Raw genomic sequence first — 20,633 nt, forward strand, 5'->3', positions numbered from 1 at the left:
TAGCTAAAAGGTTTACAAAAGGTTAAAACTTTTTTTTTTTTTTTACATATTATGGCCGTACAAAGTCCATATTTGACCTACTGAACACATTTTTTTTCCAAAGGTCAAAAAGTCACTCATTGACTTTCCTTCTGGTTTAAATAAGTAGCTAAAAGGTCTACAAAAGGTTAAAACTTTTTTTTTTTTTTTTTTTTACATATTATGGCTGTACAAAGTCCATATTTGACCTACTGAACACATTTTTTTTCCAAAGGTCAAAAAGTCACTCATTGACTTTCCTTCTGGTTCCAATAAGTAGCTAAAAGGTCTACAAAAGGTTTGAATTTTTTTACAAATTTTTTTTTTACATATTATGGCTGTACAAGAAGTCCACATTTGACCTATTGAACAATTTTTTTTCCAAAGGTCAAAAAGTCACTCATTGACTTTCCTTCTGGTTCCAATAAGTAGCTAAAAGGTCTACAAAAGGTTTGAATTGTTTTAATATTTTTTTTTATATATATATTATGGCTGTAAAGGAAGTCGATATTTGACCTACTGAACAACTTTTTTTTTCCAAAGGTCAAAAAGTCACTCATGGACTTTCCTTCTGGTTCCAATAAGTAGCTAAAAGGTCTACAAAAGGTTTGAATTTTTTTTTAATTTTTTTTTTTTTTTTTTACATATTATGGCTGTACAAAGTCCATATTTGACCTACTGAACAATTTTTTTTTCCAAAGGTCAAAAAGTCACTCATTGACTTTCCTTCTGGTTCCAATAAGTAGCTAAAAGGTCTACAAAAGGTTTGATTTTTATTTTATTTATTTTTTTTTACATATTATGGCTGTACAAGAAGTCCATATTTGACCTACTGAACAATTTTTTTCCAAAGGTCAAAAAGTCACTCATTGACTTTCCTTCTGGTTCCAAGAAGTAGCTAAAAGGTCTACAAAAGGTTAAAAAATTTTTTTTTATCTTTTACATATTATGGCTGTACAAAGTCCATATTTGACCTACTGAACAAATTTTTTTTCCAAAGGTCAAAAAGTCACTCATTGACTTTCCTTCTGGTTCCAATAAGTAGCATACAGGTCTAAAAAAGGTTTGAATTTTTTTTTTTTTTTTTTTTTTTACATATTATGGCTGTACAAAGTCCATATTTGACCTACTGAACACATTTTTTTTCCAAAGGTCAAAAAGTCACTCATTGACTTTCCTTCTGGTTCCAATAAGTAGCTAAAAGGTCTACAAAAGGTTTGAATTTTTTTTGTATTTATTTTTTATATATATATTATGGCTGTATAAGAAGTCCATATTTGACCTACTGAACAATTTTTTTTTCCAAAGGTCAAAAAGTCACTCATTGACTTTCCTTCTGATTCCAATAAGTAGCTTACAGGTCTAAAAAAGGTTTGAATTTTTTTTTTTTTTTTTTTTTACATATTATGGCTGTACAAGAAGTCCATATTTGACCTACTGAACACTTTTTTTTCCCAAAGGTCAAAAAGTCACTCATTGACTTTCCTTCTGGTTCCAATTTGTAGCTAAAAAATCTACAAAAGGTTTGATTTTTATTTTATTTTATTTTTTTACATATTATGGCTGTACAAAGTCCATATTTGACCTACTGAACACATTTTTTTTCCAAAGGTCAAAAAGTCACTCATTGACTTTCCTTCTGGTTCCAATAAGTAGCTAAATGGTCTACAAAAGGTTTGAATTTTTTATATATATATATATATATATATATATATATATATATATATATATATATATATATATATATATATATATATATATTATGGCTGTACAAGAAGTCCATATTTGACCTACTGAACAATTTTTTTTTCCAAAGGTCAAAAAGTCACTCATTGACTTTCCTTCTGGTTCCAATTTGTAGCTAAAAGGTCTACAAAAGGTTTGATTTTTATTTTATTTTATTTTTTTACATATTATGGCTGTACAAAGTCCATATTTGACCTACTGAACAATTTTTTTTTCCAAAGGTCAAAAAGTCACTCATTGACTTTCCTTCTGGTTCCAATAAGTAGCTAAAAGGTTTACAAAAGGTTAAAACTTTTTTTTTTTTTTACATATTATGGCCGTACAAAGTCCATATTTGACCTACTGAACACATTTTTTTTCCAAAGGTCAAAAAGTCACTCATTGACTTTCCTTCTGGTTTAAATAAGTAGCTAAAAGGTCTACAAAAGGTTAAAACTTTTTTTTTTTTTTTTTTTACATATTATGGCTGTACAAAGTCCATATTTGACCTACTGAACACATTTTTTTTCCAAAGGTCAAAAAGTCACTCATTGACTTTCCTTCTGGTTCCAATAAGTAGCTAAAAGGTCTACAAAAGGTTTGAATTTTTTTTTAATTTTTTTTTTTTTTTTTTACATATTATGGCTGTACAAAGTCCATATTTGACCTACTGAACAATTTTTTTTTCCAAAGGTCAAAAAGTCACTCATTGACTTTCCTTCTGGTTCCAATAAGTAGCTAAAAGGTCTACAAAAGGTTTGATTTTTATTTTATTTTATTTTTTTTACATATTATGGCTGTACAAGAAGTCCATATTTGACCTACTGAACAATTTTTTTCCAAAGGTCAAAAAGTCACTCATTGACTTTCCTTCTGGTTCCAAGAAGTAGCTAAAAGGTCTACAAAAGGTTAAAAAAAATTTTTTTATCTTTTACATATTATGGCTGTACAAAGTCCATATTTGACCTACTGAACAAATTTTTTTTCCAAAGGTCAAAAAGTCACTCATTGACTTTCCTTCTGGTTCCAATAAGTAGCATACAGGTCTAAAAAAGGTTTGAATTTTTTTTTTTTTTTTTTTTTTTACATATTATGGCTGTACAAAGTCCATATTTGACCTACTGAACACATTTTTTTTCCAAAGGTCAAAAAGTCACTCATTGACTTTCCTTCTGGTTCCAATAAGTAGCTAAAAGGTCTACAAAAGGTTTGAATTTTTTTTGTATTTATTTTTTATATATATATTATGGCTGTATAAGAAGTCCATATTTGACCTACTGAACAATTTTTTTTTCCAAAGGTCAAAAAGTCACTCATTGACTTTCCTTCTGATTCCAATAAGTAGCTTACAGGTCTAAAAAAGGTTTGAATTTTTTTTTTTTTTTTTTTTTACATATTATGGCTGTACAAGAAGTCCATATTTGACCTACTGAACACTTTTTTTTCCCAAAGGTCAAAAAGTCACTCATTGACTTTCCTTCTGGTTCCAATTTGTAGCTAAAAAATCTACAAAAGGTTTGATTTTTATTTTATTTTATTTTTTTACATATTATGGCTGTACAAAGTCCATATTTGACCTACTGAACACATTTTTTTTCCAAAGGTCAAAAAGTCACTCATTGACTTTCCTTCTGGTTCCAATAAGTAGCTAAATGGTCTACAAAAGGTTTGAATTTTTTATATATATATATATATATATATATATATATATATATATATATATATATATATATATATATATATATATATATATATATATATATATATATATATTATGGCTGTACAAGAAGTCCATATTTGACCTACTGAACAATTTTTTTTTCCAAAGGTCAAAAAGTCACTCATTGACTTTCCTTCTGGTTCCAATTTGTAGCTAAAAGGTCTACAAAAGGTTTGATTTTTATTTTATTTTATTTTTTTACATATTATGGCTGTACAAAGTCCATATTTGACCTACTGAACAATTTTTTTTTCCAAAGGTCAAAAAGTCACTCATTGACTTTCCTTCTGGTTCCAATAAGTAGCTAAAAGGTTTACAAAAGGTTAAAACTTTTTTTTTTTTTTACATATTATGGCCGTACAAAGTCCATATTTGACCTACTGAACACATTTTTTTTCCAAAGGTCAAAAAGTCACTCATTGACTTTCCTTCTGGTTTAAATAAGTAGCTAAAAGGTCTACAAAAGGTTAAAACTTTTTTTTTTTTTTTTTTTTTACATATTATGGCTGTACAAAGTCCATATTTGACCTACTGAACACATTTTTTTTCCAAAGGTCAAAAAGTCACTCATTGACTTTCCTTCTGGTTCCAATAAGTAGCTAAAAGGTCTACAAAAGGTTTGAATTTTTTTACAAATTTTTTTTTTACATATTATGGCTGTACAAGAAGTCCACATTTGACCTATTGAACAATTTTTTTTCCAAAGGTCAAAAAGTCACTCATTGACTTTCCTTCTGGTTCCAATAAGTAGCTAAAAGGTCTACAAAAGGTTTGAATTGTTTTAATATTTTTTTTTATATATATATTATGGCTGTAAAGGAAGTCGATATTTGACCTACTGAACAACTTTTTTTTTCCAAAGGTCAAAAAGTCACTCATGGACTTTCCTTCTGGTTCCAATAAGTAGCTAAAAGGTCTACAAAAGGTTTGAATTTTTTTTTAATTTTTTTTTTTTTTTTTACATATTATGGCTGTACAAAGTCCATATTTGACCTACTGAACAATTTTTTTTTCCAAAGGTCAAAAAGTCACTCATTGACTTTCCTTCTGGTTCCAATAAGTAGCTAAAAGGTCTACAAAAGGTTTGATTTTTATTTTATTTTATTTTTTTTACATATTATGGCTGTACAAGAAGTCCATATTTGACCTACTGAACAATTTTTTTCCAAAGGTCAAAAAGTCACTCATTGACTTTCCTTCTGGTTCCAAGAAGTAGCTAAAAGGTCTACAAAAGGTTAAAAAAAATTTTTTTATCTTTTACATATTATGGCTGTACAAAGTCCATATTTGACCTACTGAACAAATTTTTTTTCCAAAGGTCAAAAAGTCACTCATTGACTTTCCTTCTGGTTCCAATAAGTAGCATACAGGTCTAAAAAAGGTTTGAATTTTTTTTTTTTTTTTTTTTTTTACATATTATGGCTGTACAAAGTCCATATTTGACCTACTGAACACATTTTTTTTCCAAAGGTCAAAAAGTCACTCATTGACTTTCCTTCTGGTTCCAATAAGTAGCTAAAAGGTCTACAAAAGGTTTGAAATTTTTATATATATATATATATATATATATATATATATATATATATATATATATATATATATATATATATATATATATATATATATATATATATTTTTTTTTTTTTTATGGCAGTACAAGAAGTCTATATTTGACCTACTGAAAAAAAATTTTTTTTCCAAAGGTCAAAAAGTCACTCATTGACTTGCCCTCAGGTTCCAAAAAGTAGCTAAAAGGTCTACAAAGGGTTTGATTTTTTTTTTTTACATATTATGGCTGTACAAGAAGTCCATATTTGACCTACTGAACAATTTTTTTTTCCAAAGGTCAAAAAGTCACTCATTGACTTTCCTTCTGGTTCCAATTTGTAGCTAAAAGGTCTACAAAAGGTTTGATTTTTATTTTATTTTATTTTTTTACATATTATGGCTGTACAAAGTCCATATTTGACCTACTGAACACATTTTTTTTCCAAAGGTCAAAAAGTCACTCATTGACTTTCCTTCTGGTTCCAATAAGTAGCTAAAAGGTCTACAAAAGGTTTGAATTTTTTTTTTTTTTTTTTTTTTTTTACATATTATGGCTGTACAAAGTCCATATTTGACCTACTGAACACATTTTTTTTCCAAAGGTCAAAAAGTCACTCATTGACTTTCCTTCTGGTTCCAATAAGTAGCTAAAAGGTCTACAAAAGGTTTGAATTTTTTATATATATATATATATATATATATATATATATATATATATATATATATATATATATATATATATATATATATATATATATATATATATATATATATATATATATATATATATATATATATATATATTATGGCTGTACAAGAAGTCCATATTTGACCTACTGAACAATTTTTTTTTCCAAAGGTCAAAAAGTCACTCATTGACTTTCCTTCTGGTTCCAATTTGTAGCTAAAAGGTCTACAAAAGGTTTGATTTTTATTTTATTTTATTTTTTTACATATTATGGCTGTACAAAGTCCATATTTGACCTACTGAACAATTTTTTTTTCCAAAGGTCAAAAAGTCACTCATTGACTTTCCTTCTGGTTCCAATAAGTAGCTAAAAGGTTTACAAAAGGTTAAAACTTTTTTTTTTTTTTACATATTATGGCCGTACAAAGTCCATATTTGACCTACTGAACACATTTTTTTTCCAAAGGTCAAAAAGTCACTCATTGACTTTCCTTCTGGTTTAAATAAGTAGCTAAAAGGTCTACAAAAGGTTAAAACTTTTTTTTTTTTTTTTTTTTTACATATTATGGCTGTACAAAGTCCATATTTGACCTACTGAACACATTTTTTTTCCAAAGGTCAAAAAGTCACTCATTGACTTTCCTTCTGGTTCCAATAAGTAGCTAAAAGGTCTACAAAAGGTTTGAATTTTTTTTAATTTTTTTTTTTTTTTTTTACATATTATGGCTGTACAAAGTCCATATTTGACCTACTGAACAATTTTTTTTTCCAAAGGTCAAAAAGTCACTCATTGACTTTCCTTCTGGTTCCAATAAGTAGCTAAAAGGTCTACAAAAGGTTTGATTTTTATTTTATTTTATTTTTTTTACATATTATGGCTGTACAAGAAGTCCATATTTGACCTACTGAACAATTTTTTTCCAAAGGTCAAAAAGTCACTCATTGACTTTCCTTCTGGTTCCAAGAAGTAGCTAAAAGGTCTACAAAAGGTTAAAAAAAATTTTTTTTATCTTTTACATATTATGGCTGTACAAAGTCCATATTTGACCTACTGAACAAATTTTTTTTCCAAAGGTCAAAAAGTCACTCATTGACTTTCCTTCTGGTTCCAATAAGTAGCATACAGGTCTAAAAAAGGTTTGAATTTTTTTTTTTTTTTTTTTTTTTACATATTATGGCTGTACAAAGTCCATATTTGACCTACTGAACACATTTTTTTTCCAAAGGTCAAAAAGTCACTCATTGACTTTCCTTCTGGTTCCAATAAGTAGCTAAAAGGTCTACAAAAGGTTTGAATTTTTTTTGTATTTATTTTTTATATATATATTATGGCTGTATAAGAAGTCCATATTTGACCTACTGAACAATTTTTTTTTCCAAAGGTCAAAAAGTCACTCATTGACTTTCCTTCTGATTCCAATAAGTAGCTTACAGGTCTAAAAAAGGTTTGAATTTTTTTTTTTTTTTTTTTTTACATATTATGGCTGTACAAGAAGTCCATATTTGACCTACTGAACACTTTTTTTTCCCAAAGGTCAAAAAGTCACTCATTGACTTTCCTTCTGGTTCCAATTTGTAGCTAAAAAATCTACAAAAGGTTTGATTTTTATTTTATTTTATTTTTTTACATATTATGGCTGTACAAAGTCCATATTTGACCTACTGAACACATTTTTTTTCCAAAGGTCAAAAAGTCACTCATTGACTTTCCTTCTGGTTCCAATAAGTAGCTAAATGGTCTACAAAAGGTTTGAATTTTTTATATATATATATATATATATATATATATATATATATATATATATATATATATATATATATATATATATATATTATGGCTGTACAAGAAGTCCATATTTGACCTACTGAACAATTTTTTTTTCCAAAGGTCAAAAAGTCACTCATTGACTTTCCTTCTGGTTCCAATTTGTAGCTAAAAGGTCTACAAAAGGTTTGATTTTTATTTTATTTTATTTTTTTACATATTATGGCTGTACAAAGTCCATATTTGACCTACTGAACAATTTTTTTTTCCAAAGGTCAAAAAGTCACTCATTGACTTTCCTTCTGGTTCCAATAAGTAGCTAAAAGGTTTACAAAAGGTTAAAACTTTTTTTTTTTTTTTACATATTATGGCCGTACAAAGTCCATATTTGACCTACTGAACACATTTTTTTTCCAAAGGTCAAAAAGTCACTCATTGACTTTCCTTCTGGTTTAAATAAGTAGCTAAAAGGTCTACAAAAGGTTAAAACTTTTTTTTTTTTTTTTTTTTTACATATTATGGCTGTACAAAGTCCATATTTGACCTACTGAACACATTTTTTTTCCAAAGGTCAAAAAGTCACTCATTGACTTTCCTTCTGGTTCCAATAAGTAGCTAAAAGGTCTACAAAAGGTTTGAATTTTTTTACAAATTTTTTTTTTACATATTATGGCTGTACAAGAAGTCCACATTTGACCTATTGAACAATTTTTTTTCCAAAGGTCAAAAAGTCACTCATTGACTTTCCTTCTGGTTCCAATAAGTAGCTAAAAGGTCTACAAAAGGTTTGAATTGTTTTAATATTTTTTTTTATATATATATTATGGCTGTAAAGGAAGTCGATATTTGACCTACTGAACAACTTTTTTTTTCCAAAGGTCAAAAAGTCACTCATGGACTTTCCTTCTGGTTCCAATAAGTAGCTAAAAGGTCTACAAAAGGTTTGAATTTTTTTTTAATTTTTTTTTTTTTTTTTACATATTATGGCTGTACAAAGTCCATATTTGACCTACTGAACAATTTTTTTTTCCAAAGGTCAAAAAGTCACTCATTGACTTTCCTTCTGGTTCCAATAAGTAGCTAAAAGGTCTACAAAAGGTTTGATTTTTATTTTATTTTATTTTTTTTACATATTATGGCTGTACAAGAAGTCCATATTTGACCTACTGAACAATTTTTTTCCAAAGGTCAAAAAGTCACTCATTGACTTTCCTTCTGGTTCCAAGAAGTAGCTAAAAGGTCTACAAAAGGTTAAAAAAAATTTTTTTATCTTTTACATATTATGGCTGTACAAAGTCCATATTTGACCTACTGAACAAATTTTTTTTCCAAAGGTCAAAAAGTCACTCATTGACTTTCCTTCTGGTTCCAATAAGTAGCATACAGGTCTAAAAAAGGTTTGAATTTTTTTTTTTTTTTTTTTTTTTTACATATTATGGCTGTACAAAGTCCATATTTGACCTACTGAACACATTTTTTTTCCAAAGGTCAAAAAGTCACTCATTGACTTTCCTTCTGGTTCCAATAAGTAGCTAAAAGGTCTACAAAAGGTTTGAAATTTTTATATATATATATATATATATATATATATATATATATATATATATATATATATATATATATATATATATATATATATATATATATATTTTTTTTTTTTTTTTTATGGCAGTACAAGAAGTCTATATTTGACCTACTGAAAAAAATTTTTTTTTCCAAAGGTCAAAAAGTCACTCATTGACTTGCCCTCAGGTTCCAAAAAGTAGCTAAAAGGTCTACAAAGGGTTTGAATTTTTTTTTTTACATATTATGGCTGTACAAGAAGTCCATATTTGACCTACTGAACAATTTTTTTTTCCAAAGGTCAAAAAGTCACTCATTGACTTTCCTTCTGGTTCCAATTTGTAGCTAAAAGGTCTACAAAAGGTTTGATTTTTATTTTATTTTATTTTTTTACATATTATGGCTGTACAAAGTCCATATTTGACCTACTGAACACATTTTTTTTCCAAAGGTCAAAAAGTCACTCATTGACTTTCCTTCTGGTTCCAATAAGTAGCTAAAAGGTCTACAAAAGGTTTGAATTTTTTTTTTTTTTTTTTTTTTTTTACATATTATGGCTGTACAAAGTCCATATTTGACCTACTGAACACATTTTTTTTCCAAAGGTCAAAAAGTCACTCATTGACTTTCCTTCTGGTTCCAATAAGTAGCTAAAAGGTCTACAAAAGGTTTGAATTTTTTATATATATATATATATATATATATATATATATATATATATATATATATATATATATATATATATATATATATATATATATATATATATATATATATATATATATATATATATATATTATGACTGTACAAGAAGTCTATATTTGACCTACTGAACAATTTTTTTTTCCAAAGGTCAAAAAGTCACTCATAGACTTTCCTTCTGGTTCCAATAAGTAGCTAAAAGGTCTACAAAAGGTTTGAATTTTTTTTGTATTTATTTTTTATATATATATTATGGCTGTATAAGAAGTCCATATTTGACATACTGAACAATTTTTTTTTCCAAAGGTCAAAAAGTCACTCATTGACTTTCCTTCTGATTCCAATAAGTAGCTTACAGGTCTAAAAAAGGTTTGAATTTTTTTTTTTTTTTTTTTTCTTTTTTTTACATATTATGGCTGTACAAGAAGTCCATATTTGACCTACTGAACAATTTTTTTTTCCAAAGTTCAAAAAGTCACTCATTGACTTTCCTTCTGGTTTAAATAAGTAGCTAAAAGGTCTACAAAAGGTTAAAAAAAATTTTTTTTTCTTTTACATATTATGGCTGTACAAAGTCCATATTTGACCTACTGAACAAATTTTATTTCCAAAGGTCAAAATGTCACTCATTGACTTCCCTTCTGGTTCCAATAAGTAGCTAAAAGGTCTACAAAAGGTTTGAATTTTTTTAATATTTTTTTTTATATATATTATGGCTGTACAAGAAGTCGATATTTGACCTACTGAACAATTTTTTTTTCCAAAGGTCAAAAAGTCACTCATAGACTTTCCTTTTGGTTCCAATAAGTAGCTAAAAGGTCTACAAAAGGTTTGAATTTTTTTTGTATTTATTTTTTATATATATATTATGGCTGTATAAGAAGTCCATATTTGACCTACTGAAAAAAAATTTTTTTCCAAAGGTCAAAAAGTCACTCATTGACTTTCCCTCAGGTTCCAAAAAGTAGCTAAAAGGTCTACAAAGGGTTTGAATTTTTTTTTTTTTACATATTATGGCTGTACAAGAAGTCCATATTTGACCTACTGAACAATTTTTTTTTCCAAAGGTCAAAAAGTCACTCATTGACTTTCCTTCTGGTTCCAATTTGTAGCTAAAAGGTCTACAAAAGGTTTGATTTTTATTTTATTTTATTTTTTTACATATTATGGCTGTACAAAGTCCATATTTGACCTACTGAACACATTTTTTTTCCAAAGGTCAAAAAGTCACTCATTGACTTTCCTTCTGGTTCCAATAAGTAGCTAAAAGGTCTACAAAAGGTTTGAATTTTTTTTTTTTTTTTTTTTTTTACATATTATGGCTGTACAAAGTCCATATTTGACCTACTGAACACATTTTTTTTCCAAAGGTCAAAAAGTCACTCATTGACTTTCCTTCTGGTTCCAATAAGTAGCTAAAAGGTCTACAAAAGGTTTGAATTTTTTATATATATATATATATATATATATATATATATATATATATATATATATATATATATATATATATATATATATATATATATATATATATATATATATATATATATATATATTATGACTGTACAAGAAGTCTATATTTGACCTACTGAACAATTTTTTTTTCCAAAGGTCAAAAAGTCACTCATAGACTTTCCTTCTGGTTCCAATAAGTAGCTAAAAGGTCTACAAAAGGTTTGAATTTTTTTTGTATTTATTTTTTATATATATATTATGGCTGTATAAGAAGTCCATATTTGACCTACTGAACAATTTTTTTTTCCAAAGGTCAAAAAGTCACTCATTGACTTTCCTTCTGATTCCAATAAGTAGCTTACAGGTCTAAAAAAGGTTTGAATTTTTTTTTTTTTTTTTCTTTTACATATTATGGCTGTACAAAGTCCATATTTGACCTACTGAACAAATTTTATTTCCAAAGGTCAAAATGTCACTCATTGACTTCCCTTCTGGTTCCAATAAGTAGCTAAAAGGTCTACAAAAGGTTTGAATTTTTTTAATATTTTTTTTTATATATATTATGGCTGTACAAGAAGTCGATATTTGACCTACTGAACAATTTTTTTTTCCAAAGGTCAAAAAGTCACTCATAGACTTTCCTTTTGGTTCCAATAAGTAGCTAAAAGGTCTACAAAAGGTTTGAATTTTTTTTGTATTTATTTTTTATATATATATTATGGCTGTATAAGAAGTCCATATTTGACCTACTGAAAAAAAATTTTTTTCCAAAGGTCAAAAAGTCACTCATTGACTTTCCCTCAGGTTCCAAAAAGTAGCTAAAAGGTCTACAAAGGGTTTGAATTTTTTTTTTTTTACATATTATGGCTGTACAAGAAGTCCATATTTGACCTACTGAACAATTTTTTTTTCCAAAGGTCAAAAAGTCACTCATTGACTTTCCTTCTGGTTCCAATTTGTAGCTAAAAGGTCTACAAAAGGTTTGATTTTTATTTTATTTTATTTTTTTACATATTATGGCTGTACAAAGTCCATATTTGACCTACTGAACACATTTTTTTTCCAAAGGTCAAAAAGTCACTCATTGACTTTCCTTCTGGTTCCAATAAGTAGCTAAAAGGTCTACAAAAGGTTTGAATTTTTTTTTTTTTTTTTTTTTTTACATATTATGGCTGTACAAAGTCCATATTTGACCTACTGAACACATTTTTTTTCCAAAGGTCAAAAAGTCACTCATTGACTTTCCTTCTGGTTCCAATAAGTAGCTAAAAGGTCTACAAAAGGTTTGAATTTTTTATATATATATATATATATATATATATATATATATATATATATATATATATATATATATATATATATATATATATATATATATATATATATATATATATATATATATATATATTATGACTGTACAAGAAGTCTATATTTGACCTACTGAACAATTTTTTTTTCCAAAGGTCAAAAAGTCACTCATAGACTTTCCTTCTGGTTCCAATAAGTAGCTAAAAGGTCTACAAAAGGTTTGAATTTTTTTTGTATTTATTTTTTATATATATATTATGGCTGTATAAGAAGTCCATATTTGACCTACTGAACAATTTTTTTTTCCAAAGGTCAAAAAGTCACTCATTGACTTTCCTTCTGATTCCAATAAGTAGCTTACAGGTCTAAAAAAGGTTTGAATTTTTTTTTTTTTTTTTTTTTTACATATTATGGCTGTACAAGAAGTCCATATTTGACCTACTGAACACTTTTTTTTCCCAAAGGTCAAAAAGTCACTCATTGACTTTCCTTCTGGTTCCAATTTGTAGCTAAAAAATCTACAAAAGGTTTGATTTTTATTTTATTTTATTTTTTTACATATTATGGCTGTACAAAGTCCATATTTGACCTACTGAACACATTTTTTTTCCAAAAGGTCAAAAAGTCACTCATTGACTTTCCTTCTGGTTCCAATAAGTAGCTAAAAGGTCTACAAAAGGTTTGAATTTTATTTTTTTTTATTTTTTTTTACATATTATGGCTGTACAAAGTCCATATTTGACCTACTGAACACATTTTTTTTCCAAAGGTCAAAAAGTCACTCATTGACTTTCCTTCTGGTTCCAATAAGTAGCTAAATGGTCTACAAAAGGTTTGAATTTTTTATGAATTTTTTTATTTTTTATTTTTTTTTACATATTATGGCTGTACAAAGTCCATATTTGACCTACTGAACACATTTTTTTTCCAAAGGTCAAAAAGTCACTCATTGACTTTCCTTCTGGTTCCAATAAGTAGCTAAAAGGTCTACAAAAGGTTTGAATTGTTTTAATATTTTTTTTTATATATATATTATGGCTGTAAAGGAAGTCGATATTTGACCTACTGAACAACTTTTTTTTTCCAAAGGTCAAAAAGTCACTCATGGACTTTCCTTCTGGTTCCAATAAGTAGCTAAAAGGTCTACAAAAGGTTTTAATTTTTTTTTAATTTTTTTTTTTTTTTTTACATATTATGGCTGTACAAAGTCCATATTTGACCTACTGAACAATTTTTTTTTCCAAAGGTCAAAAAGTCACTCATTGACTTTCCTTCTGGTTCCAATAAGTAGCTAAAAGGTCTACAAAAGGTTTGATTTTTATTTTATTTTATTTTTTTTACATATTATGGCTGTACAAGAAGTCCATATTTGACCTACTGAACAATTTTTTTCCAAAGGTCAAAAAGTCACTCATTGACTTTCCTTCTGGTTCCAAGAAGTAGCTAAAAGGTCTACAAAAGGTTAAAAAAAATTTTTTTTTCTTTTACATATTATGGCTGTACAAAGTCCATATTTGACCTACTGAACAAATTTTTTTTCCAAAGGTCAAAAAGTCACTCATTGACTTTCCTTCTGGTTCCAATAAGTAGCATACAGGTCTAAAAAAGGTTTGAATTTTTTTTTTTTTTTTTTTTTTTTACATATTATGGCTGTACAAAGTCCATATTTGACCTACTGAACACATTTTTTTTCCAAAGGTCAAAAAGTCACTCATTGACTTTCCTTCTGGTTCCAATAAGTAGCTAAAAGGTCTACAAAAGGTTTGAATTTTTTATATATATATATATATATATATATATATATATATATATATATATATATATATATATATATATATATATATATATATATATATATATATATATATATATATATATATATATTTTATGGCAGTACAAGAAGTCTATATTTGACCTACTGAAAAAATTTTTTTTTCCAAAGGTCAAAAAGTCACTCATTGACTTGCCCTCAGGTTCCAAAAAGTAGCTAAAAGGTCTACAAAGGGTTTGAATTTTTTTTTTACATATTATGGCTGTACAAGAAGTCCATATTTGACCTACTGAACAATTTTTTTTTCCAAAGGTCAAAAAATCACTCATTGACTTTCCTTCTGGTTCCAATTTGTAGCTAAAAGGTCTACAAAAGGTTTGATTTTTATTTTATTTTATTTTTTTACATATTATGGCTGTACAAAGTCCATATTTGACCTACTGAACACATTTTTTTTCCAAAGGTCAAAAAGTCACTCATTGACTTTCCTTCTGGTTCCAATAAGTAGCTAAAAGGTCTACAAAAGGTTTGAATTTTTTATATATATATATATATATATATATATATATATATATATATATATATATATATATATATATATATATATATATATATATATATATATATATATATATATATATATATATTATGACTGTACAAGAAGTCTATATTTGACCTACTGAACAATTTTTTTTTCCAAAGGTCAAAAAGTCACTCATAGACTTTCCTTCTGGTTCCAATAAGTAGCTAAAAGGTCTACAAAAGGTTTGAATTTTTTTTGTATTTATTTTTTATATATATATTATGGCTGTACAAGAAGTCCATATTTGACCTACTGAACAAATTTTTTTTCCAAAGTTCAAAAAGTCACTCATTGACTTTCCTTCTGGTTTAAATAAGTAGCTAAAAGGTCTACAAAAGGTTAAATTTTTTTTTTTTTTTTTTTTTTACATATTATGGCTGTACAAAGTCCATATTTGACCTACTGAACACATTTTTTTCCAAAGGTCAAAAAGTCACTCATTGACTTTCCTTCTGGTTCCAATAAGTAGCTAAAAGGTCTACAAAAGGTTTGAATTTTTTATATATATATATATCGTCTCGGTTACGTATGGTAACCCTCGTTCCCTGAAGGAGGGAACGGAGACGTACGTCGGTAATAACCGACGAATTGGGATCACTTCAGAGAGCCCCTATCAGCTTCGAGAACTTAAGAACAGGCCAATGAACAATTGGCGTGCGAGATTTGCATCTCGCGCTCCGCCCCGCGCCGCGGGTATAAACAGGAAGCGAGAGCATCGCACTGACGTTTTTCACTGAGGAGCCTAACCAGAGACCGGCCAGGCAGTGATGGAAGGAACTGTGGCGACGGGACGTACGTCTCCGTTCCCTCCTTCAGGGAACGAGGGTTACCATACGTAACCGAGACGTTCCCTTTCAGTCGGTCACTACGACGTACGTCGGTAATAACCGACGAATTGGGATCCCTATGGAAAACGCCACAGTTACTACCACTTCCAGCGCCCAGCGAGAGCCCCTCAGACCCCGTTCTGAAGCGGGCGGGAAGATTCACGCCAGAAGAGTCATACTGCTGTTCCGCAAGACCCATTCAGCAGACTTGATTGGATAACGCTGGGAAAGCGTGCCCGAAGGACGCTGCGGGAGCCACATCATGCCCGGAGGGAGTTACCATGTGGAGAACACGTATGGGCTGGCCGTGGGCAGCACAACATACGGAAGTCCCAGGGGAGGCCCCGGCCTAATGCAGGCGGGGGACGACACCGTACTGAGACGGCAGAGAACTCTGCCAAGGGAAAGACACGAGCTCGCCGTAGGGAGCTGTACCGTGGAAATACACGTATGGGACCGCCGTAGGGGTCACGACATACGGAACCCAGCCTGACACAAGTTCCACCAATGCATACGAGTGCCAGACCTGGCGTCGGACGCTCCGCAACATCCGACTGCCGAGGGGTGCGGAGGACTCAACAGGGTTCGCCAATCCTGGGGAACTCGACTGGAGAAAATAAGCGCACGTATCCGTTCCAGGGGAAGGGAATGGCGCAGCAAGCCGACACTAGAACGGGCACTTCAGTGAAGCTGACTATGGGAAGCGAGCACACGAGAAGCCACCGGCTCTACACGCAGGCTATAAAACCTAGCGAACGTGTTGGGTGTCGCCCAGCCCGCAGCTCTACAAATGTCTGTCAGCGAGGCGCCACGAGCCAGCGCCCAGGAAGAGGCTACACCCCTGGTGGAGTGAGCTCTAACCCCGAGCGGGCAGGGCACGTCTTGGGATTCATACGCCAAGACGATGGCATCCACTATCCAGTGGGCCATCCTCTGCTTGGAGACAGCCTTTCCCTTCTGCTGTCCTCCGTAACAGACGAAGAGCTGCTCTGAGGTCCTGAAGCTTTGCGTTCTGTCCACGTAAGTCCGGAGAGCACGGACGGGACAGAGCAAAGCTAGGGCTGGGTCTGCCTCCTCCGAAGGCAGCGCTTGCAGGCTCACCACTTGGTCCCGGAAGGGAGTAGTGGGAACCTTGGGCACATATCCAGGCCGGGGTCTCAGGGTTACCTGAGAATCACCCGGCCCGAATTCCAGGCACGATTCGTCGACCGAAAATGCCTGCAGGTCCCCTACCCTCTTAACTGAGGCCAATGCAATCAGGAGTATTGTCTTTAGAGACAAGATCTTAAGCTCTACTGACTGTAAAGGCTCGAAGGGCGCCCTCTGAAGTGCGGTCAGCACCAGAGTCAAGTCCCAAGAGGGTATAGAAGAAGGGCGAGGAGGATTTAGTCTCCTCGCTCCCCTTAGGAACCTGACGATCAGATCATGCTTGCCTAAGGACTCACCATTAACGAGGTCATGGCTTGCGGCGATGGCGGCAACATATACCTTGAGGGTGGAGGGAGACAGCCTTCTCTCCAACCCGTCTTGAAGAAAAGATAGCACAGATCCGATCGAACATTTCCGGGGGTCTTCTCGGCGAGAAGAGCACCAGTCGACGAACAGGTTCCACTTCAACGCATATAGCCGTCTCGTAGAGGGGGCTCTGGCGGAAGCGATGGTGTCGACTACCGCTTGCGGTAGGTCACCTAGAACCTCCGCGTCCCGTCCAGGGACCAGACATGGAGTTTCCAGAGGTCTGGACGCGGGTGCCATAGGGTGCCCCGTCTCTGAGACAGAAGGTCCTGCCTCAGAGGAATGGGCCAAGGAGGTGCTGTCGCAAGGAGCACTAGTTCCGGGAACCACGTCCTGTTGGGCCAGTACGGAGCTACCAAGAGGAGTTGCTCCTCGTCCTCCCTGACCTTGCACAGAGTCTGTGCAAGAAGGCTCACTGGGGGAAACGCATATTTGCGCAGAGCCCGGGGCCAGCTGTGTGCCAGTGCATCCGTGCCGAGGGTCCCCTCGGACAGGGAATAGAACAACTGGCAGTGGGTCGTGTCGTGGGCGGCAAACAGATCGATCTGTGCGGCCCCAAAGCGACTCCAGATCAGCTGGACCACCTGGGGGTGGAGTCGCCACTCTCCGGGAAGCACTGGCAACCGTGACAGCTCGTCGGCCGCACGGTTGAGCAGGCCCGGAATGTGGATAGCACGAAGGGACCTCAGATGCTTCTGACTCCACAGGAGGAGATGGCGGGTGAGTTGGGACAAACGGCGGGAGCGTAGACCACCTTGTTTGTTGATGTACGCAACGGCCGTCGTGCTGTCCGTCCGGACCAGAACGTGCTTGTCTTTGAGCGACCCTTTGAGGCGGCTGAGAGCAAGACGAACTGCCAGCAACTCTAGGCAATTGATATGCCATTGCAGTTGGGGCCCCGTCCACAGACCCGATACTGCAAGCCCGTTGTATGTGGCACCCCAACCCGTGGGTGAGGCATCCGTGGAGACAACATGATGCCTGGACACTTGTTCTAGAGGCACTCCTGCCCGTAGAAACGAAGGGTCCGACCACGGGGAGAGGGTTTGGCGGCATCTCGGCGTCACTTGGACACGGAGGGACCCGCTGTGCCACGCCCATCTCGGGACTCGGTCGTGTAGCCAGTGCTGAAGCGGTCTCATATGGAGCAGCCCTAGCGGCGTTACTGCGGCTGCTGCTGCCATATGCCCCAGGAGCCTCTGAAAATGTTTCAGTGGAACCGCTGTACTGCGTTTGAGCGTACTCAAGCAGCTCAGCACCGACTGGACGCGCTCCTCTGTGAGGCGCGCAGTCATGGCGACCGAGTCGATCTCCATCCCGAGAAAAGAGATCCTCTGTACGGGACAGAGTTTGCTCTTCTCCCAGTTGACCCGAAGACCCAACTGGCTGAGGTGCCGGAGCACCATGTCCCTGTGTTCGCACAACTGCTCCCGCGACTGGGCAAGAATCAGCCAGTCGTCGAGATAGTTGAGGATGCGAACACCACGCTCTCTCATGGGAGCAATGGCCGCCTCCGCGACTTTCGTGAAGACACGGGGCGACAGGGACAACCCAAAGGGTAGGACTTTGTACTGGTATGCCCGTCCGTCGAAAGCAAAGCGTAGAAACGGTCTGTGTCGAGGGAGAATCGAGACATGAAAGTACGCGTCCTTCAGGTCGATCGCTGCAAACCAATCCTGGGGACGGATGCATCTGAAGATGCGTTTCTGGGTTAACATTCGGAACGGCATCCTGTGGAGGGAGCGGTTCAGGTAACGCAGGTCCAGGATCGGTCGTAACCCGCCACCTTTCTTGGGTACAATGAAGTACGGGCTGTAGAACCCGGACTTCATATCGGCTGGAGGGACCGGCTCTATCGCGTCCTTCGCCAATAGGACAGCGATCTCCGCCTGAAGCACGGGGGCGCCCTCCTTCGGTATAGAAGTGAAGTGGACACCCCTGAACTTCGGGGGACGCCGGGCAAACTGAATCGCATAGCCGAGTCTGATGGTGCGGATGATCCAGCGAGACGGGCTGGGGAGCGCTAGCCAGGCCCCCAGAGACCGAGCAAGCGGGATCATCGGCACCACGGACGTACCCGGAGCGGGGCAGCGCAGCGGAACGCAGGGGCCCCAGGACGACATGGGAGTGGTCCGTGCAGGGGTCTGGGTCTGACACACGACCTGCATCCGCTGAGGGGACGGGCGAGCGTGGGGAGGCACTTTGTGTGCGTCCGCACAACCGACGCCCCCTGTTGGCGAGGAGAGAGGTGTCTGAGGGGTACGAGGCATGGTAGCGTCGCATACCGCCAGACGCGCTCTCTTGGCACCCAGAGATGTTAGAAACTGCTCTTTTATTGAGAATTTGGGTGCCACTGGCACTGGGGCCAGTGGCGGAACAGAAAGAAAAATGGGGTTCCCCCGGCCCTCCACCGGGGGAAGGAGTGGTGCTGCAGCCATCTCCTGAAGAGCAGTTTCCTCCATCTCTGGGCGGCCCGTCTCAGGGTCTCTTCCGACGGCGCTTGCCACCTGGCTTGGCAGCGGCCTGAGCGGGCTGGACGTTCTTCCCGCGACCGGCTCCACGCCCACGGCCGGTGGAAGGCTGCTGCTGGGCTGGGGCGGGAGCGGGGGCGGCCGCAGGAGGACGTCCTCGGCGACGGGCAGGCGGAGGTGCTGCAGCCGGCGGCTGGGTGGAGGCAGCAGCGGGCCGCCGGTGCAGGATGTGTTTGATGGCCTCCGTCTGCTTCTGGGCGGCCGAGAATTGCTGGGCGAAATTCTCGACCGCGTCGCCGAACAACCCGGCCGACGATATGGGGGAGTCCAGGAACCGGTTCTTGTCAGTCTCCCTCATGTCGGCCAGGTTGAGCCAGAGATGTCGTTCCTGGACCACTAAGGTGGACATCGCCTGACCCACGGAACGGGCGGTAACTTTCGTCGCCCGGAGGGCGAGGTCCGTCGCCGCCCGGAGCTCCCGGAGGAGCTCTGGGTCAGACCTACCCTCGTGCATGTCCATGAGTGCCTGGGCTTGGTGCACCTGAAGCAACGCCATGGCATGCAAGGCAGACGCGGCCTGTCCGCAGGACCTGTAGGCCTTCGCAGTTAGACTGGACGAAAACCTACAGGCTTTGGACGGGAGACGAGGATCACCACGCCACTCGGAGGCGGTCGCCGGACGCAGCTGCATCGCGACGGCGCGTTCGACTGGCGGGATCCTCTCGTAACCCTTGGCCTGTCCACCGTCAAGGGTAGTGAGGAGGGAGGAGCCTCCAGGTCTGTTTCTGGCACTGAAGGGTGTCGTCCACGACCTGGAAAGCTCCTCATGCACCTCCGGGAAGAATGGCACTGGGGCGGGACGCTGAGAACCAGCGCGACCCCCCCCCAGAAACCAATCATCCAACCTAGAAGGCTCGGGACGTGGTGGAGGGTTCCACACAAGCCCGACCTTTTCGGCGGCCCGGGAAAGCATA

The sequence above is a fragment of the Gobio gobio genome (genome assembly GCF_949357685.1).
Source record: "Gobio gobio genome assembly, chromosome: 11".
In the NCBI taxonomy this organism is placed as follows: domain Eukaryota; kingdom Metazoa; phylum Chordata; class Actinopteri; order Cypriniformes; family Gobionidae; genus Gobio; species Gobio gobio.